Here is a 6,267-nt window from a genome sequence, read left to right as displayed (position 1 = left end):
ACGATATTCAAGTGCATGTTTTATTCCAGGGTATTTCTGGGTTTTATATAGAATCTTGTACTTGGAACATTTATTGGTTTTCTTCCCCTTGTTGGTCCTCCTTGCTCTTCTTCTACACATCATGTTCGGTCCCAGATCCAACCCAAGCTTCAGCATAATGCTTTCCCTGCTCCCTAATGATCATACCGTACTTTTAAACAGGTTATATTTCAATGTTTATTTTAATAAACAACCCCAACACAATTGCTAACAAAAAGGGTTACCAAAATATATGAAGAAATTCTTGTAAAAGGACAATGAAGAGGCATAAACTACTGAAAATTAAGCTATCATAAGAGTAGAGAAATTTATAAAAATTCATATTGATGCACATAAACAATAAGATAAATGTACCAGAATAGATAGTTCAGAAATTAATTAAAATAAACATACAGATTTATTTGTGCTGCCATTTCAAACCAGTGAAATAGATATTATTTAGGGAATGATGAACAACTGAGTGGTTAGGTGGAAAAAATGTTAAAATGCCTAACCACATTCATAATTAGATAAATATAACTTGCAATAATAATTATATGGGCATGTTTAAAAAGTTGATAATATAGTGACAGTAGATCAATATGGGGGAGACAAACCTTCTCATTCATGGTTGGGGAAATTGTGTAGCCTCACTGGAAGGCAATTGGATGATATTTATTAACCTAAAAACTGAATACATCCTTTGGCCATGAATTCTGCTTTCAGGAACGTGTCTTACAAATATTACTACATGTGGCACAAATAAATAGAAGCAATGATGTTTACTGAAGCATTGTTGGTAATAACAAAATATTGGAAACAGCCAATATCCATCATAAAAGGACTGGTTAAATACAAAATGCTTATATCCACTGAACAGAATACTAGGCAGCTGTTTACAAAGGTGAGGGAAGACCACAGAAGCTGTTAAAGAAAGGCTTCCATGAGTTATTAATAAAAAGAAATAAACTGTTGAACATTGTGTCCTATAATCATGCTACAATTTTATGCAATAAATAAACAAGTAGAGCTATAATGTTTTCTCTCCATATAAAACACACACATATACATAATTATGTATGCATAACATGTCTCTGCTTGAAACTAGTAACAGTAATTGTTTTTGTAAAAGGGAGAGTTGGAGGAAGTAAGAGTAGAAAAAATTTCCTTTTCATTGTTAGTTTTTTGTAAATTTGATTTAAAAAAAATTTTTTATATGTCATCTACTCATTTTATGCACACTTTTCTAAGGATCCGTTTTGAAGCCAGTTGTCTAGAATTCAGAACTACAAGCACATTGTAGTTCAAGCCCCATAGAGTTCACTGAATCCAATTCAAATGATAATATATGAGTTTACTTATGACCACATACATAGATTGCACTAGAAACAAACCAGCCGTGTTAGTTATCTGCACTACAATTCTAACTGACCACTAAGGTATATGGATTAGTTGAGCTGTGTCTGGATGGCTAAGCAGGCTGTGGTGGCCTCGGTCTGTTTAGTATGCAGCCACAGACACAGCCATGAATTTCAAAGCAGAGGAAGGGCTTGGTGCCAATGCCAATAAGAGGTAAGTAAACCAACGTACAATATTATTTGTACCCAAGACACTCGCCATATTGAGTGTCTCTTAAGCCTGTAATTTAATAGAATGAAAAATAAGCTCTTCACTGGTGAACTTATTTATTAGTCGGTCAGAAGCTTGACTTTGTCAGTGGGGTCAATGATCTTAAGAATTCCTAGGACAAGAAAGGAAGGTCAGATGACTAGAAAAGTATAGAATGGAAACAAGGGCAGCATGCTTAGCATTAAAAGCTGGTACTATGACCAACAAGATACATAAATTAAATAATTCTTATGAAAAAAAATAATCCCACAGAAGATGGCTGACTTGGGAGTATGGCAACTGATTGAAGGTGGAGTGTATAGTCACAATGATACTGCAAACAACACTACTATATTTGGTGTTAACATTTTTACAAATTGCACTTATTAGCACCTTTCTCTTCCCTAATTGCTATCTAGTTATTTACTTCTGTGACTTTCTCATTTTATTCCCAAAACCAGAATGGCAGTTTCTGCCCAAAATGGTAGTTCCCCTAGTGCTTTCCTTTCCCATCATCATAACAGGTCCACGGTCTCAGAAAAAGAAGTCTGTCCATGAATGTCCTTTTACCTGAAAAAAAATTTAAGCATTTTATTTTGAGATAATTTTAGATTTACATGCAGTTTTAAGAAATAATACAGAGGTATTATATATTCTCTACCCAGGTTTCCCCATTGGCAACATCTTGTCTAATTAATGTACAATACAGCAACCAGAAATTTCACAGTGATACAATCTACTGCTTCGTGACTTTTGTAATTTATGTTTTAACATTTAAAATTTGTTATTAGTCCAGTAACTTTCCTCAGTGCATGCTTATGTGCATGAACTTATGGTGGCAAGTTATTGACACTGGAATATCAACCTGAACATGGATGATGGAAATTTATAACAATAGGATCTTGTCACTAATAGTATATGTACTCCTAATGTTTGAGTATAAGGATGGAAGGAAGCAAAACTCTTAGAAAAAATCAAGAAGAAGAAGAAAGAAGACACATACTGTGATGATATATAAGATTCTAATCACAAAATGTATTGAGTACTTAAATGATAAACCCTGTAATCCTCATCTTTGTAACAAGAAGATTTTAGACGTATGTTTGATCATACAGTGATGGTCATTTACCCAGCCATTTTCCTATGCTAGGAGGAGGTATATCCTATAGAAAACAATGAAGATGAGGGGATACAAAAACTATTCTCTGGATTTAGAGTTTGGCAAAAGTCTAAATTCCCTGAAGTTCTAAAGTCATGTTGATATTTTTCCTTAAAGGTCACGAAAGGCAGCTGATGAAAAATAAATAAATAAATAAATAAATAAATAAATAAATAACCAAGGAAGCAAAATTTAAGGGATTAAATAAGAATAAATAGAAGGTATGAAAAAAGTGAGCAATGCATAAAAGAAGGTCTAAAGCACAAGAAAAGAAGCACAAATCACTCTTTTTATGAAATTAAAGCAGCAGGTAATGTTCCAGTAGACAGAGGCCTTGGCTGAATTCATCTTCTCTAAAAACTGTATGTTTTACAAAACAGTAATAACATTGACTTATCTCTCTCTCACATAATTTTTGTAAAAAACCAACTTAAAAATATCAACATGAAATCAGACAAAGCACAGACATAAGGAATTGATTATTGTAGTATAATAAAACAAAATAAAGAGTTCTAAAATCAGTTTAGTTCTTGAAAAGCATGGGAGCCAGGTTACATAAGGAGGACTGTAAGGAAGCTTCTCTGGTTGTCTGGTTCCATCATTTGCTGCTTCTTCTCCCCAGTGAGAAGAAACATTGATTACATTGCTAAGCCAGTGGTCAGTTCTCAGTCTTCATCTTTCTTGGCCTAACTGCCAGCATTTGAAATATGTACTCACTTCTTCCTCCTTTAAATATACTTTCTTCACCTGGCTTTCAGAACAATTCATTTTCCGATTTCTCTCCACCATATTGACTGCTTCTTTACCATTTTCACCTCTCTCCCCAGACTTAATGTGTTAAAGGTGCCCTAAGGCTGAGTTTCAACTACTTTCTTTTCTATATTTTACACATTTACACTTTTGGGTAACTTATTCAGTCTCATAGATTGTCATCCATACACTGACAACTTCATAAAAACATACATACTCTCCAGATCTCTTTCCTGAACATGTTTAATCAACTGCCAACTCCATATCACCATTGGGATGCCTACTAGACTTCTGCAAATAAACTTGCCCCAAATCTAGCTTCTGATTTTTTCATCTTCCCTCTACCTGTATATTCCCACAAATCTGTCCTATATCAATAAACCTTCTCTTTTGGTTTTCAGGCCAAAAATGTCATATAAACATTTTTGTGGTCTCTCTATACCATCTGCAATCAACCAGCAAATCCTGTAGTTTTTACTTTCAAGATGTATACAAACCCCTACTGCTTTTTATTACCTTCAGCAAGAACTTTTCACCTGAATTACTCACCAATCACCATCATCTGTCACCTGAATTATTTCCATATGTTCCTAGCAAGTCCTTCCGTTTTTACACTTGCCTGCTCAAAATCTACCCTTAACTTAGCAACCACAGTGATATTCTTCTCTATAAGTTAGATCCTGTCATTCCTCTGCACAAAACTCAAATGGTTTTATTATTTCCCTCAAAGTGAAAAAAAGGAAGTCCTCGCAATGGTTTACAAAACCTCAAAGGGTCTGTTCTCTCTTTCCTTTCTGGTCACATATTCTACTGGTCTCCTCTTGACACAGTTTCAGGTACGCTGGCCTCTTTACTTTCCCTAGAAATTCCCAGTTGTTCTCCCGCTTCTGAGCTTTTACACTTGCCCTTCCCTCTGTCTGCACGGCACCGCCTTCATTTACCCACAAGGTTTACTTTCTCCCTCGCCTCAAACTCTTTGCTCAAATGCCACATTCTCAAGGAGGCTTTCCCTGACAACCATATCTAATGTTACAGCAACCTCTTCCCCAGCCAACATTTTCTATCTTCTTTCTGTAATTTATGCTTTCCCAAGCATTTTTGGAAATACCTATTTGTCACATTGCATTTATGATCTTTATGTATTGTTTTTCTCCCTCCTCTGAAATCAAAACTTTATAAGGAAAGGAGATTTTTCCTGTGGTGTTCACCCTAAAATGCCAGGGCCTAGAACAATGCCTTTCACATACTAAGCACTCAACAGATATTTGTTGACTAGCTGAACTAATTGATTAATTAATAATGAGTGAATGAGCTGGCTATGAGACTGGCTAAAGAGCATTACAAACATCTGGCTGATTAGAGAGCAAGTGGCTTGTAGGAGTTGGGGACTGGGCATTCTTCTAATAGTGAAGGCATTTTCCAGACAATGTGAAAAGGGAGGAAAAGAAGTACAAATTTTAGGTTATTTTGCTGTAATTTACTGACCAAGATATTGTTACAAAAATATAGGATGGTGTCAACCAGAAAAAAAAATGCTGAGGAAAGAAGGGGTCATGGTTGCTGCAAAGGCACAATAGTTAGATGACCCTAGATCGGGTTGGGGAGATGGTGTTCCTATGGCATTTTGAATGGAAAAACTTGACATTGGTTTGTTCTACATTCATTACTAGATTGTACCAGCAGCTAAGAGGCCATGTCTGAAATGGACCATTAAATGTACTCCTTTGCAGATTTAACACAAATTATATCACTCTGAAGAGTGCTTTGACATAACTTGGAGTTAAACATTTGCTATAAGTGCCAGTGCTTATGGTAATAATTGACAAAGCATGCTTAGGTTAGATGTGAGTGAGAGTAGGAGTTGTTTTATTAACCAGCATTATTGAAATGCTAAAAATTGCAAATTTTGGTTGTGTTTGAAACCACTGGATAAACTTTGCCATTCCTAAGAACGGAGTTTATAGCTCTGTTAAATATGTGACAGATATTAAAATCTATATCTTAGTTCCTTCTACAATTTTCAGTGGAATTATTTTCTTGTCAAATATTAAGTTTAGGATTCTAACTTCCAATTGTGGCTTTATAAAACATTACTCAAACCTTTGGGAACACAGGAGGGAATAAATGTTCTAATTTTCTTTTCATATCTCACACTACTTCCTGCTCTACATTTATTTTGGGATGCCTGGTTTTTCCCTTTTCACATAAAGATTAAATTTAATGTTTTTTTTAAAACAAATCGTTGAAAAAAACTTTTAGACTCTTGTTGTTTTAAATCCAGAATAGGTAATAGGAGAATTCAGAGTTTATCAATTTTGCTGACTTTGTTGCCATGACAGTTAATAAAAGGTAGAAGTTTCTTGATAAGCCCCATATATCAGTATAGAAACTGGCTCTGTTGCCTGATCAGGTGGTGGCACAGTGAACAGAGCATCAGCCTGGGACTCTAAGGACCCAGGTTCAAAACCTTGGGGTTACCAGCTTGAGCACGGGGTGGCTGGCTTGAGCGGGGGATCATAAGACATGAACACATGGTTGCTGGCTTGAGCTCAAGGTCTCTGGCTTGAGCAAGGGGTCACTGGCTCTGCTGGAGCCCCCCAGGTCAATACACATATGAGAAAGCAATCAATAAACGACTATGAGCTAATGCTTTTCATACTTTTTCTTCCTATCTCTCTGTCCCTGTCTGACCCTCTCTCTCGCTAAAAAAAGAAAAAATAGAAAAGAAATTG

Source organism: Saccopteryx bilineata, chromosome 8 (genome assembly GCF_036850765.1).
Source record: "Saccopteryx bilineata isolate mSacBil1 chromosome 8, mSacBil1_pri_phased_curated, whole genome shotgun sequence".
Classification (NCBI taxonomy): domain Eukaryota; kingdom Metazoa; phylum Chordata; class Mammalia; order Chiroptera; family Emballonuridae; genus Saccopteryx; species Saccopteryx bilineata.
The sequence above is the reverse complement of the archived record's forward strand: the minus strand, read 5'-3'. Positions refer to the sequence as shown.